The following is a 17,400-nucleotide window of genomic DNA, read 5'->3' as shown; positions in this document are numbered from 1 at the left end:
AGCTGTTGCATCCAAAATAGTCATTTTGCAAAAATCACAACTAAATATAATCTTATCTCAAGCAAGAATCAAAACATCAATGTAAGTGTATGTTCAAGCAATAATCAAAACATCGTTGTAAGCGTATGACAACCCCAAAAAGTTATTTTGTTTAGAAGTAATAAAAACTTAAATCTAGGCTATGTTGAATGGGCGCAGATGGCGATGGCTTTTTACTGCTGCCAATAGTCACGCGCATCTGTGTTTGGCGTCAGTGTGTCGTGTACTGGAAAAGGGTCTATTAGGTAGAAGGTCGCAGCCCCGGTCTAGTGTGAGCTCAACAAGAAGAACGAACATTTCATTTTCGACTCAGACGCTGATGCACAAAAGACCCAACCATGGCCTCTGGGGTGACAGTGACTGATGAATTTATTACAGTCTTTATTGTGATGAAGGTCCGTAAGGCCCAGGCGAACGAGGATGAGAAGAAGAAGAGGAAGAAGGCAGTGCTGTTCTGTCTGAGCGAGGGCAAGAAGAACGTTATCCTTGAAGCAGGTAAAGAGATTCTGATTGACCGGTGATGTGGGTACCACCATCGCAGACCCTTTCCTGCACTTTGTCAAGATGCTGCCTGCAGACGACGGTCGCTATGCCCTCTTTGACGCAACCTATGAGACCAAGGAGACCAAGAAGGATGACCTTGTCTTCATCTTCTGGGCCCCAGAAGGTGCTCCACTGTAGAGCAAAATGATCTCTGCCACCTCAAAGGATGCCATTAAGAAGAAATTCACAGGTTTCGAGCATGAATGGCAAGTTAACGGTTTGGAGGACATCAAAGATCGGTGCACCTTAGCAGAGAAGCTTGGATGCTCATCAGTGGTCACCCTTGAAGGTGGGCCTGTATAAATCCACTCTCTGTCAACTGAGGCCTGCAGGGAAAGAAAAAAAACGAATTTAAGTCCCGGGGGTATGGCTGTTTATTCCAGAATGAGAAGGAATTGGGTGAGGGGGGTTTAGAGTACAAATAAGATGGGATGGAGGGTATTGTAACGGCTTTCCTCTTCCTCTTCTGATGATGATGATGGCAGATGCATAGCTACGTGGGGATTTCTTTTTTTATGGCCTTATTGAACATTGAGTTTAGGAAACAGCAGCAGGAGCGCGGGCAATCAGGGAAATTGAGTGAATCATCATTAGTCTTTCATTAGGATATCATGCCATGAAAGTAACGTTTGTTTTCTGCACACATTTCCCCTCACACCCTCACCATTTAGTCCTGTCAAGTACCAAGGAATTCCATATGATTGAATAATGGTTATGAAACTTCAATAAACAGTAAATGTAAAAATTTATAAAAAAACATCAGGAAAATGTTTGCCTTTTTAGGTTTGCAGAGGCAATAAAGTAGATTTACACAACAATGTCTTAAACAGTACCCATTTTGCGGAAAAAAAAATACTTGGTCCTCATGCTAGCGAGGTCACTTTGAGATTGACAACACTTTTAGAAGTAAGCTCAGGCCAAGAAAGCACAATACAAGTTACCCCACCCCCACAGACACATACAGTACACCCAGCACAACAAACACACACATCAATGTGATGTCACAATAGAAACAATCCAACGCTTACATATCACAGATCAGTTTACACATTTATATGCATGTACGTTTAAGTATACAAATGATCCTGTCACTGCCAGCTGTACTATAAACAGTCGTCTACTATGTCTATTTGTCTTTCTTTTTTGTTTGTGAGAATGACAGTGGGCAGTAATCAGGCCTATTACAGCTGAAGAGTAAATGTTTGGCTGCGGTTTCAGTGATGATCATGACCAGTTGTGAGTGGAGTTTACAGAGCAGGCCCTGATTAGAGGATCACAGTGGATGGAACTGGATTGTCATTTTGATTAGAGGACTGGTGTCAATCTAACTATGTGGGAATATCTCCATGCAATAGGTACAGTTTGACCCGTGACCAATTCATCTCCCAAAGCCTTTGAACGCCTGCTTTTTTTGTAACCAAATTTCCCACCCAAGACATTATTACGAAAAAAGAAGGCTTGTCATTCTGGAATGGATTCAGTACTTATATATTGTTTTAGTGCATTGGGAAAGAAGCGTCTCTGTCAACAATCTAAGAGAAACCATATGTGGGTGTTTCTCACACAAGCCTTTAGGGGCAATTTCTAACACAGAGCCTTCCAACATTCCCACCACAACAATAACGTTTTCCGAACCATTCTTACCTGCTCTCCGAAGATGTCCAAGATTTTGACCACCATCATAGACTTTGAGGGAATGTTTCTGTGGTGTTCTGATTGTCAGCCCATTTTCTCATGTGTTTCTCTTAGTCTTTATCCACACCCAGGGATTTACAGGGCTGACACAGCCCACTTTACTGTTGCCACGGGCACAATGAGCTAAGTCGCAGGATTTGTTTGTGGTTGGTGAGGGGGTAAGTTTCAGTATCGTCATGGTAACAAACAACAAACTTTACCAACAAGTGTACAGTATATGATTCACAGACATTGTGGATAATAGTCTACGGAAAGTTTGTCAGTTGTTGGGGAGCAAAACCTAACCATTGTATCTATATGCATTGGTCTTGCAGCCTATGGTAGTAATTCAATAATCCTCCAAGATAATGCTTAAAGGTCACCCGTGTGAGTGAGAAGGAAGCTTATCATTATCGAGTGGATTTGGGGCTCCTTGGTGACGCTTTTGTCACTGCTCCGTACCTCATTTGAGGACTTTTTAAGGAGGTCAGGTGAAGAAGGAATTCATATATCTAGATTTTGTCTGTCTCCACCTTGTACCCTGTGAGCTGCATGTTGGACTGATTCCAGGAGAGGAGGCTTCATGAGGTAGAGCTCCTGTTGTCTGGTTCCACTTACAAACCTGTCGCCATCCATGTCTTTGACGTTGGCCAGGTGAAACTGCTGTTGAACACAAGCAGCTCGAACCTGACAGTATAGTGCAGTACAGCCACCACTGTCTTTCTACCGACAGCTACACTGCCCTAGACCTTAGTCGATGATGTGTTCTCCAACTGTGAAATCAAATTACCATATAGGTTGTAATGTGAGAGTGGAGACATCGGTAATTTATAGGAATAAATGTTTTTCAGTGTCATTGCAGCAGGAGGTCAGACTCAGGCGCCCCCATTTCCATATCCCTAGTGTGTCCTGACTTCGGGAAATAGAAGTTCCTGGCAGATGAGTCCAGTGTCTCTTCAGTCTGATATTTTGATTGTGTATCCACCCATTGTAAAACTAAAAATGGATCCTAGTCTTAGCTCATATGGAGAAAATGTTAAAGGGACATTTCAGAAACGTAATATTCATCATCTCAAGCAAAAAAATAAGATGAGCCTTTTTGTTGCATTAGTTCCCAGTCCCAGTAAGTGTACTGTAGTTGTTTCTCCCCATGTATGATTGGAAAGCCTGTGAAAGTTCTGAGGGCATCATTCCTAGTTAATAAGTGGAAGAACATCAAAACTGGGTATTCCCCACAGTCTATTCAGACACTAGCCATGTCTGTTTGCCCTCTGTGTCCAAGACAAGCCAGCTCATCTCCACAGGGACCAGTTACCAGTGACATTGGAATACTTTTCTATGTGACTTACAATAGGAGTCTCTTATGCAATGCCCTTGGCGACTTTTCTGTCAACTACACTCAATGAGATATTTTCACATGCACCATTTCCCCAGACAGGGTAGCCCTATCAAAACTGGTAACTGGGTATGTTTGATGAGTCAAAAGACAATTTCATCTGCAGAGTTTCTTTTCGGGTCACATAAACCTTGTTTAGCTGACTCGGACCTAAACGAGGCTCTTCAAGCACAAGGGGAGTGGTGTTTTGACATATATTCCGGAAACCCAGTTATTAAGTTTATTGCTTAGGACACTAAACATACTAAACCATTGATTCTTTAATAGTTCTCATAATTATTCATACTTGGGCTTGTGGTTCCGTTCTTTATTGCGACAACAATGTCAGTAGAGGAACAGATTAAGTCACGGAATCTCAATAAACCCCCAATTACCTCATCTCAGTTTTTGGCTTCCTTGTTCCAGTTCTTCCCTAGTTACCCACGCTGAAGAGTCCCCCAGTCCCCAAACCCATGGCCATGCTAAAGTAGGAGATGAGATGTGTTAATGTGCAAATGAACCATTAGACATCGGAGCAGTGTGCTCATATCCCCAACACTGCCTGTCCTTGTCTGTAGGCCCATTAACTCCACACCATTTAGAAAGAGGTCTTGCCCCTCTCAGTAGTCCTACTATGTGGGTTTCCTGGCCTTCACCATGATGTCATCCCCATAGTTTAGGGCCTCAGGGTTGGGCCCTTTTATATTGTCAATGGTTGGGGCCTCACTGTGGGGGGTGGAGTGATGAGCTGCACTCACTCTCTGGGACATAATTCTAATCCATCTAATCCATCTCTCCTGGATATCAATACTGATATCCAGAGACATTACTGTGCAGCCGTATTCATCGACCTGGCCAAGGCTTTCGACTCTGTCAATCACCACATTCTTAAAGGCAGACTCACCAGCCTTGGTTTCTCAAATGACTGCCTCATCTGGTTCGCCAACTACTTCTCAGATAGAGTTCAGTGTGTCAAATTGGAGGGCCTGTTATCCGGACCTCTGGCAGTCTCTATGGGGGTGCCACAGGGTTCAAATCTCGGGCCGACTCTCTTCTCGGTATACATCAATGATATCGCTCTTGCTGCTGGTGATTCTCTGATCCACCTCTACGCAGACGACTCCATTCTGTATACCTCTAGCCCTTCTTTGGACACTGTGTTAACTAACCTCCAGACGAGTTCAATGCCATACAACTCTCCTTCCGTGACCTCCAACTGCTCTTAAATGCAAGTAAAACTAAATGCATGCTCTTCAAACGATCGCTGCCTGCACCTGCCCGCCCGTCCAGGATCACTACTATGGACGGTTCTGACTTAGAATATGTGGACAACTACAAATACTTAGGTGTCTGGTTAGACTGTAAACTCTCCTTCCAGACTCAAATTAAGCATCCAATCCAAAATTGAATCTAGAATTGGCCTATTTTGCAACAAAGCATCCTTCACTCATGCTGCCAAACATACCCTCGTAAAACTGACCATCCTACCGATCCTCAACTTTGGCGATGTCATTTACAAAATAGCCTCCAACACTCTACTCAACAAATTGGATGCTCACTGGTCACCATAGCAGCACCCACCGGTAGCACGCGCTCCAGCAGGTATATCTCACTGGTCACCCCCAAAGCCAATTCTTACTTTGGCCGCCTTTCCTTCCAGTTCTCTGCTGCCAATGACTGGAATGAACTGCACAAATCACTGAAGCTGGAGACTCATATCTCTCTCACTAGCTTTAAGCACCAGCTGTCAGAGCAGCTCACAGAGCAGCTCACTGCACCTGTACATAGCCCATCTGTAAATAGCCCATCAACTACCTCATCCCCATACTGCATTTATTTATTTATCTTTCTCCTTTGCACCCCATTATATCTACTTGCACATTCATCTTCTGCACATCTACCATTCCAGTGTTTAATTGCTATATTATAATTACTTCGCTACCATGGCCTATTTATTGGTGAGGGAAGGTTGTGTGGGAATGTGAGGAGTTGATCAAGCCTATGTTATCTGTTCTCATCATTCAGGACTGATCCAGGACTGAGAGATGACGGGAGAAGATTTTATCGTCATGCTGCTCTTTAATCCTGAGGAAAGGAACTTGGCAGGTGGGCAGTTCAACTCATCATGGCCTGTGTAAATTCCCAATAAAGAGAGATATAAAATGCACAGTGTGTTGTAATTGCAGTTCGCGATTGCCATCCAGATAGCTTTCGGTGGTAAACTTTATTTCCAGGTGATGTACATAAAAATAAAGACATTTATAAGTACTGTAGTTTGTGGCCTGAGAAAATAACCTTTAACTCAGTCGAATACCATGACCAAAACCAGATCGTTTTTAGCCTTATTTATTCCACATTTTAAGGTCACTTACTGTATAATGGGAGACAAGAGACCATGTTGTTTGACTGGAAGCCAGAGGTTAGTGGTGAGGACGCCAGTGGAATTTATTTTGACGAGGAGCTCTTTGTGAAGCCTCAACAAAATTCAATATAATATCCTCTACTGAACCATGGAGTGTGGCAACTAAACAAATGTAACAGTTTCTGCACAGAATTGAATGCAATAAAACATAAATAGACACACACACACACACACACACACACACACACACACACACACACACACACACACACACACACACACACACACAGTTGTCATTTTCCCTCTTTCACACCCACGCTGGACATGCGTTTGGTCTACCTCCCAGGGTGCCACCCACCAAATGTGTTACAATTCTGGGCATAATTACAGCAGAGCTCTCTCACTGTTTCCCTGGCTGATTCCTAGAAAAAACGTATTCGGAGTTACATCTGTGTTTGAATAACAAATCATAACAATATTGTTCCCATCGAGTGAATCATATTCCCCTCCATATTCCTCTCCTACCGTAAGAGCAGGGGGTTGGGGAATTAGGGGACTGACAGTGAGTCCTAGAACAACAGTTGGGCGGTACAAGCACAGCCATAACAGGGCATAATGTAGCAGACCACCCTGGTAGTCAACAGCCTACAGTGAACCCACCCACCCTTATTATACCTTGGCAGTCCTGCCAAACAGCTTATATCCACAGGCACCTCATTTCGGACACAAGCCCTGTTTTATCTCCCTACTCCTGCAACCACACCAAGCTTTTCCATACACGTACCCCTTTGCTTACATAAGCAGTAAGCAACAAAAAAAATCACCATTAAATGTGCCACAAGTCAAAACGATGCAATATATGTGTGATTGCTCTCTCACATACAATTCCTCGTTTGAAGAGAAAAAGGGGGAGAGGTGACAGGTAACACTCATCCTCCCCTCTACCCTCCCGTCCTCTCTAAAGGAACAAGTCTATCAAAATACTCCCACCAAAATGTCACAGTTGACTGCTATGTCGGTGTTGTGTTTAGTTGGAGGGCCATCAGAGGGTGTCAGAGAGAGTTGGGGATGTTTACTGTGAAATAGGCCCCATTTAAACCTTTATGGAAGCCATCCGGTCCTTTTCACCTATTTGTTGACTCATTTGTTGGCTAATTAAGAGAGTCTGCATTATTACTGGAGTACATTTCAAACATCCGCACACATTCTAACGTGGCCACAGCCGTAATCATTCATTCATTGCACTTGAAAGTCTGGGATAATCTACTCATGGTCTCCTGACACTTGACCTTTTAAGATAGGTCAAGTGATCAAACATGGGATAATATTCCACATCAAGGAAATGTTTTATGCATGATAATTTACATTACACATAAACATGGCCTCTCTCCCCCTCGCCTTGTCTGCAGGTCCCCGGGTCTGTACAATATTTATTCCAATCATGACAGGTGACAGAGAGAGAGAGAGAGAGGGGAAAAAGAAAACAAAGAGAGAGAGGCATTTATACTGAATCTGAATCCACATGGGCATAGACAGAGCAGTTAGCCGCAGCTGGTTAGAGTTCAAATCAAACGTGTATTTGTCACATGCTTTGTACACAACAGGTGTAGACTAACAGTGAAATGCAGAGAAAAAAAAGAGAAATAATATAAAAATATTAACACAAGGAATAAATACACAATGAGTAACGGTAACTTGGCCATATACACGGGGTACCAGTACAGAGTCAATGTGCAGGGGTACAAGGTAATTGAGGTAGATGTGTACATATAGGTAGGAATAAAGAGACTAGGCAACAGGATAGATAATAAACAGTAGCAGCAGCATATGTGAGTCCAAAAAGTTAGTGCAAAAAGGGTCAGTGCAGATAGCCCGGGTAGCTATTGGTTAACTACACTGAACAAAAATATAAACGCAACCATTTCAAAGATTTTACTGAGTTACAGTTCATATGAGGAAATCATTCAATTGGAGAAAAAAATATTAGGCCTTAATCTATGGATTTCACATGACTGGGAATGCAGATATGCATCTGTTGGTCACAGGATCAGGATCAGAAAACCAGTCAGTATCTGGAGTGACCACCATTTGCCTCATGCAGCGCGACACATCTCCTTCGCGAAGAGTTGATCAGGCTGTTGATTGTGGCCTGGGGAATGTTGTCCCACTCCTCTTCAGTGGCTATGCAAAGTTGCTGGATATTGGAGGGAACTGGACAATTCTGTAGTACATGTCGATCCAGAGCATCCTAAACATGCTCAATGTCTGGTGAGTATGCAGGCCATGGAAGAACTGGGACATTTTTAGCTTCTAGGAATTGTGTACAGATCCTTGCGACATGGGGCAGTTCATTATCATCTTGAAACATGAGGTGATGGTGGTGGATGAATGGCACGACAATGTGCCTCAGGATCTCATCACTGTATCTCTGTGCATTCAAATTGGCATCAATAAAATGCAACTGTGTTTGTTGTCCGCAGCTTATGCCTGCCCATAACATAACTCCTCTGCCACCATGGGGCACTCTGTTCACGAAGTTGATGTCAGTAAACCGCTCTCCCACACGACGCCATACACGCTGTCGGCCATCTGCCCAGTACAGTTGAAACCGCGATTCATCCGTGAAGAGCACACTTCTCCAGTGTGCCAGTGGCCATCGAAGGTGAGCATTTGCCCACTGAAGTCGGTTATGACGCCGAACTGCAGTCAGATCAAGACCCTAGTGAGAATGACGAGCACTCAGACGTGCTTCCCTGAGACGGTTTCTGACCGTTTGTGCAGAAATCCGTTGGTTGTGCAAACCCACAGTTTCATCAGCTGTCTGGGTAGCTGGTAACAGACAATCCAGCAGGTGAAGAAGCCGGATATGGAGGTCCTGGGCTGGCGTGGTTACACTTGGTCTGCGATTGTGCGCCGCTTGGACGTACTGCCAAATTCTCTAAAACAATTTTGGAGGCGGCTTATGGTAAAGATATGTATATTAAATTCTTTGGCAACAGCTCTGGTGGCCATTCCTGCAGTCAGTATGCCAATTGCACACTCCCTCAAAACTTGAGACATCTGTGGCATTGTGTTGTGTGACAAAACTTCACATTTTAGAGTGGCCTTTTATTGTCCCCAGCACAAGGTGCACCTGCGTAATTATCATGCTGTTTAATAAACTTCATGATATGCCACACCTGTCAGGTAGATGGATTATCTTGGCAAAGGAGAAATGCTCGCTAACAAAATTGGAGAGAAATTCTATTTTTGTGAGTATGGCACATTTTTGGGATCTTTTATTTCAGCTCATGAAACATGGGACCAACACTTTACATGTTGTGTTGATATTTTTGTTCAGTATATTTAAATAACTATTGAGCAGTCTTATGGCAAGAGGGTAGAAGCTGTTCAGTATGCTGTTGGCTCCAGACTTGGTGCATTGGTACCGTTTGTCGTGCGGTAGCAGAGAAAACAGTCTATGACTTGGGTGGCTGGAGTCTTTGACAATTCCTCTGACGCTGCCTGGTATAGAGGTCCTGGGTGGCAGGGAGCCCGGCCCCAGTGATTTACTGGGCCATACGCATTATCCTCTGTAGCGCCTTGCTGTTGGATGCCAAGCAGTTGTCATACCAAGCAGTGATGCTGCCAGTCAAGATGCTCTCAATGGTGCAGCTGTAGAACCTTTTGAGGATCTGAGGGCCCATGCCAAATTTGTTCAGCCTCCTGATGGGGAAAGAGACATTGTCGTGCCCTCTTCACGACTGTGTTGGTGTGTGTGGGCCATGATAATTCCTTAATGATGTGGACACCGAGGAATTTAAAGCTCTCAACCTGCTCCTCCTCTACAGCCTTGTCGATATGGATGGGGGTGTGCTCAGTCTTCCGTTTCCTGTAGTCCTAGATCAGCTCCTTTGTCTTGCTGATGTTGAGGGAGAGGTTGTACAACACTGCCAGGTCTCTGACCTCCTCCCTGTACTGGTGGAGGAAGATTGTGCAGGGGTCTGTCTCTTCGTTAACACAACCCTAGGAAAGAGAAAAGGAGAAGGGGGTCTGGACCAGATGGTCATTTGGTCCTAATTACGCCAGGTGTCATTGAGAGAGAATCCAGATGTCTCTGTTAAATTAGTCTCCCTTGTTGAACGGTGAAAGTGTCTGGTCTCTCTCAGCCAGTGAACCTCCAGTGTTAAAAAGAGCAGTGACTTCATCTGGATCTGTCACACCCTGGTCAAAGTATTTTGTGTTTATCTTTATTTATTTGGTCAGGCCAGGGTGTGGCATGGGTTTTTGTATGTGGTGTGTATTTATGGGGATTGTAGCTAGTGGGGTGTTCTAGCTAAGTCTATGGCTGTCTGAAGTGGTTCTCAATCAGAGGCAGGTGTTTATCGTTGTCTCTGATTGGGAACCATATTTAGGCAGCCATATTCTTTGAGTTTGTCGTGGGTGATTGTCCTTAGTGTCATTGTTCTGTGTTAGGTTACACAAGTATAGGCTGTTTCGGTTTTCGTTAAGTTTATTGTTTTGATAGTGTTTGTGTTTAGTGTGTTACTTCATTAAACATGGATTGCAATAGACATGCCGCATTTTGGTCCGACTCTCCTTCACATACAGAAAACCGTTACAGAATCACCCACCACAAAGGGACCAAGCAGCGTGTCAACAGGCAAGAACAGCCCAAAGTGGAGTACAGTATGGACTATACTTCTTGGGAGGAGATAGACAGGTGGGCGGTCGACCCAGGGAGAGTGCCGGAGCCCGCCTGGGATTCGATGGAGCAGTGCGCGGAAGGATATAGGAGAATGGAGTTTGCGAAGCAAGCAAGGCGGCACGGACGGAGGCCCCATAGTCAGCCCCAAAAATTTCTTGGGGGGGGGCTCAGGGAGAGTGTGGCAGAGTCAGGAGCCAGACCTGAGCCAACTCTCCCTGTTTATCGTGAGGAGCCAAGGAGGAGACCAGAGCCGGTGTTGGAAGTGAGCGAAACAGAGACTGTGAAGGAGTTAATGGGGAAATTGGAGGAGAGAGAAATGAGGGAGTTGCTGTGTTGGTGTTTTAAACATGGAATTCGCCCGACGGAGCGTGTCGGGGATTTGATGGCACCTGGGTCAGCGCTCCATACTCGTCCTGAGGTGCGTGTTAGTCGGCTGGTGAAGATGGTGCCAGTCTCACGTACCAGGCCTCCTGTGCACCTCCCTAGCCTTGCACGTCCTGTGCCAGCACCGCTCTCAAGATCTCCAGTACGCCTTCACGGTCTAACCCATCATGTGCCACCTCCACACCCCAGCCCTCCGGTAGCAGCTCCCCGCACCAGGCTTCCTGTGCGTGTCCTCGGCCCAGTACCACCAGTGCCAGCACCACGCATCAGGCCTACAGTGCGCCTCGCCTGTCCAGCGCTGTCGGAGCCCTCCTCTCCAGCGCTGTCGGAGTCTCCCGCCTGTTTAGCGCTGTTAGAGCCTTCCTTCTCTACAGCGCTGCTGGAGTCTCCCGCCTGTTCAGAACTGCCAGTTAGCATAGAGCTGTCAGTTAGCATAGAGCTGTCAGTTAGCATAGAGCTGCCAGTTAGCAAGGAGCTGTCAGTCTGCAAGGAGCTGCCAGTCTGCAAGGAGCTGCCAGTCTGCAAGGAGCTGCCAGTCTGCATAGAGCTGCCAGAGCTGCCTGTCTGCAGGATGCCGCCAAAGCTGCCAGTCTGCAAGGAGCCGCCAGAGCTGCCAGTCTGCAAGGAGCCGCCAGAGCTGCCAGTCTGCAAGGAGCCGCCAGAGCTGCCAGTCTGCAAGGAGCCGCCAGAGCTGCCAGTCTGCAAGGAGCCGCCAGAGCTGCCAGTCTGCAAGGAGCCGCCAGAGCTGCCAGTCTGCAAGGAGCCGCCAGAGCTGCCAGTTAGCGTGGAGCAGCCAGGGCCGCCAGTTAGCGTGGAGCAGCCAGGGCCGCCAGTCAGCGTGGAGCAGCCAGGGCCGCCAGTCAGCATGGAGCAGCCAGGGCCGCCAGTCAGCATGGAGCAGCCAGTCAGCATGGAGCAGCCAGTCAGCATGGAGCAGCCAGAGCAGCCAGTCAGCATGGAGCAGCCAGAGCTGCCAGTCAGCATGGAGCAGCCAGTCAGCATGGAGCAGCCAGAGCTGCCAGTCAGCATGGAGCTGCCAGTCAGCATGGAGCAGCCAGAGCTGCCAGTCATCATGGAGCAGCCAGTCAGCATGGAGCAGCCAGAGCTGCCAGTCGACCAGACTCTCCCAGATCGGCCAGTCGACCAGACTCTCCCAGATCGGCCAGTCGACCAGACTCTTCCAGATCGGCCAGTCGACCAGACTCTTCCAGATCGGCCAGTCGACCAGACTCTTCCAGATCGGCCAGTCGACCAGACTCTTCCAGATCGGCCAGTCGACCAGACTCTTCCAGATCGGCCAGTCGACCAGACTCTTCCAGATCTGCCAGTCGACCAGACTCTTCCAGATCTGCCAGTCGACCAGGATCTGCCAGTCAGCCAGGATCTGGTAGATTCATCAACCTGCCTGAGCTTCCTCTCACTCCTGAGCTTCCTCTCACTCCTGAGCTTCCTCTCACTCCTGAGCTTCCCCTCAGTCCCGAGCTGCCTCAGTCCTGAGCTGCCCCTCAGTCCCGATCTGCTCCTCAGTCCAGTGGGGTTCTGGGTGAGGACTACTAGGCCATGGTCGGCGGCGAGGGTGGACTATCCAGGGACGCGAGGAGAAGGGACTAAGACATTGATTGAGTGGGGTCCACGTCCCGCGCCGGAGCCGCCACCATGGACAGACGCCCACCCGGACCCTCCCTATTGTTTTGAGGTGCGTTCGGGAGTCCGCACCTTAGGTTCTGTCACACCCTGGTCAAAGTATTTTGTGTTTATCTTTATTTATTTGGTCAGGCCAGGGTGTGGCATGGGTTTTTGTATGTGGTGTGTATTTATGGGGATTGTAGCTAGTGGGGTGTTCTAGCTAAGTCTATGGCTGTCTGAAGTGGTTCTCAATCAGAGGCAGGTGTTTATCGTTGTCTCTGATTGGGAACCATATTTAGGCAGCCATATTCTTTGAGTTTGTCGTGGGTGATTGTCCTTAGTGTCATTGTTCTGTGTTAGGTTACACAAGTATAGGCTGTTTCGGTTTTCGTTAAGTTTATTGTTTTGATAGTGTTTGTGTTTAGTGTGTTACTTCATTAAACATGGATTGCAATAGACATGCCGCATTTTGGTCCGACTCTCCTTCACATACAGAAAACCGTTACAGGATCCCCAAAGCTTGTCTTCAGAACATGTTTTACGTTTTCCCTAGAAGCTTTAATTTTCATGAGAAAAAGTCCCCTTGCTGATCAGTGAAATGTATCTGGTGTCATGTGGTGATGGTGTGCTGGATGCTGTTCTGTTCTGTTCTCCCAGCTGTCCGGACTGTCTGGCTCACTGGGACTTTCCCCTCAGTCAGTCTGTCCGTCAGTCTATCCCCTCAAACCCCTCACTCACTCAGCCCCTAGCATATTGCCCACTGTCATAGGACAGTCCCTTGTCCTGGAACATGCACACTATGGGTATCACTATAAACATCACCCCTGGATGCACTGGCTTGCCCAAAAGTACCAAATAAAATACATTAGGTCTCCCTGTATGTATATGGGGATGTAATACAATGTGGGGATGCAATACAATGTGTTTATCCCACTTGTCCTGCCCCCAACGTCTTTTAAATCATTTTGCAAGATACAAACAAACGATTAGGATGTAAAGTCGATATTTGTCAAATTATTTTTTCCCTTTGTCTAATGATTTTTTCCCTTTTTCTAATGATTTACGTCCATGCAGCGCAGTGACTTTATCTTCAGAGAGCTCCCGAACTGGGTGGAAGAAGTCCTCAGAGATTTGATAGTCCATCTATAGCTTTATCAGTTGGATTCCATCTTCAGCAAAGCGCTCTCTGTATTCACAGATACTGCCATTTCTTTCATAAGACAGCTCAGACAATTCCTCAGAAAGAATGCCCTGGAATTATTCATGCTTTTCATGCTCACTTGCTTCCCTCTCTGTTTTACAAGTGAAATGAAGAGAAGGTCTGCCAACATCTGGCCAGAGCAAGAAGCCAGTAAATCCACTTTTATATTTGACGTTTTATCATTGAGAGTGCTGGCCTGCGCCACATGCGCCCCGTCTCTCAGGACAACAGGATACAGACATTGGATTCTTTGGGTTGATATCCTTGGCGTGGCCACCCTCAAGGATGAAATCACCATTATACCGGAAGTCTGCAGCTTCACTGTTCCCGTTCCACTTTTCCTTTGCTGGAAGAGTTACTGTTCACTTTTATCCCCTGCATTATGAAAGGAGTCATTTGAACTGTGCATTGTGGGTAAATGTGAGATAGTTAAAGGAATATGTGGGGTTAATGATCTCTTTAGAGTATATGAGACCTCACAACATGTCTGACCTATTAGCCTGGTCATTCTGGGTGCCTGTTCCTTTAGCTCATCATCATTTAAGCCCCCTCTAGGTGGGAGAGAGACCCCAGGATTGTATTTTTCTATCAAACTTTTACAAATGGGGTTCCTGTAAGAATGGGAAACATACGTATGTGCCGTGTAGGTTATCTGGATGATCAAACTGTCTGCAGATCATTGGTGTGTAAAGAGCATTTACTTTTCGGGAATAGATATGATCATTCTTTAAAAAAACAAGACAAAAACACTGTTACACAAGTTATACTAGCACGTTTCAAAGGCAAATTCAACATTCAGTCTAAACATGACATCTTGTTTCACAACATCATTGGTCACTTGTCCTGTGTCCTGCATGTTCTCAGCTCTGCATTCTGTGGCGTGGTAATTTGACGTCTGTGAGAGACTTCCTATCACACGGTATTATATGGTGAGTATTCTGCATGTCTCCATGGAACACTAAGAAACAGTAGCATTAGAAAACATCCAGTCTCAACACATCCAACCATTAAACTGAATCTATACGGCCAGTGTGTCACATTGTGCGCAAGGCAGAGGAGATTACATGGGGGAAATTGATTTCAGCAGCAGTTGGGCCCTATGCATCACGTGTGGTGAGAGGAGGCTTACTGGCCTCTCTGTCTACTATGGAGGAACTGGATTGTATTAAGTTACAATGTCAAACAAAGTAATTGGAGTTCTCTATAGACCGAGTGAACAAAACATCAACAACACCTTCCTAACATTGAGTTGCACCCTCCTTTTGCACTTTAATCAGTGTAGATGAAGTGAAGGAGACCGGTTAAAGAAGGAATTTTAAGCCTTGAGAAAATTGAGAAGTGGACGGTGCATCTGTGCCATTCAGAGGGTGAACGGGCGAGGCAAAAGATTTAAGTGCCTTTGAATGGGGTATGGTAGTAGGTGCCAGGCACACTGGTTTGTGTGAAGAACTGCAACACTGCTGGGTTCTTCACACTCAATAGTTCCCCATGTGTATCAAGAATGGCCCACCACCCAAAGGACATCCAGCCAACTTGACACAAGAAGTATTGGAGTCAACATGGAAACGAGGATACTTAGTCAGTTGTACAACTGGATGCATTCAACTGAAATGTTTCTTCCACATTTAACCCAACCCCTCTGAATCAGAGAGGTGCGGAGGGCTGCCATAATCCACATCTACGGCGCCCAGGGAACAGTGGGTCATTCGCTCAGGGACAGAACGACAGATTTTTACCTTGTCAGCTCGGGGATTCAACCCAGCAACCTTTCTCTAACCACTGCCGCCCCATGAACCAGCACCTAGAATATGTGGACATCTATAAGTACCTAGGTGTCTGGCTAGACTGTAAACTCTCCTTCCAGACTCATATCAAACATCTCCAATCTAAAATCAAATCTAGAGTCAGCTTTCTATTCCGCAACAAAGCTTCCTTCACTCACGCCTCCAAACTTACCCTAGTAAAACTGACTATCCTACCGATCCTCGACTTCGGCGATGTCATCTACAAAATAGTTTCCAATACTCTACTCAGCAAACTGGATGCAGTTTATCACAGTGCCATTTGTTTTGTTACTAAAGCACCTTATACCACCCACCACTGCGACCTGTATGCTCTAGTCGGCTGGCCCTCGCTACATATTCGTCGCCAGACCCACTGGCTCCAGGTCATCTACAAGTCCATGCTAGGTAAAGCTCCGCCTTATCTCAGTTCACTGGTCACGATGGCAACACCCACCCGTAGCACGCGCTCCAGCAGGTGTATCTCACTGATCATCCCTAAAGCCAACACCTCATTTGGCCGCCTTTCGTTCCAGTTCTCTGCTGCCTGTGACTGGAACGAATTGCAAAAATCGCTGAAGTTGGAGACTTTTATCTCCCTCACCAACTTCAAACATCTGCTATCTGAGCAGCTAACCAATCGCTGCAGCTGTACATAGTCTATCGGTAAAGAGCCCACCCAATTTACCTACCTCATCCCCACACTGTTTTTATTTATTTACTTTCTGCTCTTTTGCACACCAATATCTCTACCAGTACCTGACCATCTGATCATTTATTACTCCAGTGTTAATCTGCAAAATTGTAATTATTCGCCTACCTCCTCATGCCTTCTGCACACAATGTATGTAGACTCTCTTTTTTTTCTACTGTGTCATTGACTTGTTAATTGTTTACTCCATGTGTAACTCTGTGTTGTCTGTTCACACTGCTATGCTTTATCTTGGCCAGGTCGCAGTTGTAAATGAGAACTTGTTCTCAACTAGCCTACCTGGTTAAATAAAGGTGAAATAAATAAACAAATAAATCCCTGTCGAACGCTTTCGACACCTTGTAGAGTCCATGCCCCCAATGAATTGAGGCTGTTCTGAGGGCAAAAAGGGGTGGGTGCAACGCAATATTAGGAAGGTGTTCAGAATGTTTTGTGTACTCAGTGTACACAATCCATGTCTCAATTGTCTCATCTACACTGACTGAAGTGGATTTAACGAATGACATCAATGAGTGATCATAGTTTTCACCTGGATTCACCTGGTCAGTTTACGTCATTGAGGGAGCAGGTGTTCCTAAATGTTTGTAAACTCAGTGTACAGTACAGTACACTCGGCTGTACACTATTTATGATGTATGTCTAGTGTCTTTACATGCAAAGGGGTCCCTTATCAACCATGGCTGCAGTATTGTAGTTCCACCTTTTCTGAAGCTCAGATCTCTGTACTTGGTAAACTCCTCAGGTCATGCTCATGCTCAGGGGAAATGTGTGTTATTGTTCCTATAGGGATTAGTTCTGAGCAGACACATCCCACTGGGCACAGACGTCATTTCAACGTCTAGTTTTTTTGGTTGAGTTGTCAACTAATAGGGTGCCCACCCACTGTGAAGAACTGTCACTTCCTGATGTTCTAAAATACATTTTACCAAGACAAATATGATTGTTCAGATTGTTCAGTAAGGCCTTTTTCTAGCATATCATTAATCTTCTATCCCAAAAGTCAGATTCTGGAGCCT

General features: G+C 45.8%; 1 protein-coding gene and 1 pseudogene across 2 annotated transcripts in view; one reads left to right on the top strand and one right to left on the bottom strand.

Annotated features, from left to right (window-relative positions):
• The window catches only part of LOC110535876 (uncharacterized), a 29,250-nt gene extending 26,844 nt beyond the window's left edge, over positions 1 to 2,406 (bottom strand). Inside the window, exon 1 of one of the 2 annotated variants that reach the window (XM_021621218.3) lies at positions 2,227 to 2,406. The gene's annotated coding sequence lies outside the window, so the exon portion shown is untranslated. The remainder of the gene's footprint in view (positions 1 to 2,226) is intronic. The other variant, XM_021621220.3, reaches the window with a different exon arrangement.
• LOC110535877 (cofilin-2 pseudogene) lies at positions 298 to 968 on the top strand (annotated as a pseudogene).
• Positions 2,407 to 17,400: the final 14,994 nt, after the last annotated feature.

This window comes from Oncorhynchus mykiss, chromosome 11, assembly GCF_057628025.1.
Source record: "Oncorhynchus mykiss isolate SJ-2025 chromosome 11, ASM5762802v1, whole genome shotgun sequence".
Taxonomy (NCBI): Eukaryota; Metazoa; Chordata; class Actinopteri; order Salmoniformes; family Salmonidae; genus Oncorhynchus; species Oncorhynchus mykiss.
Note: the sequence above shows the minus strand (reverse complement) of the source record. Positions and strands in the feature narration are given on the sequence as shown.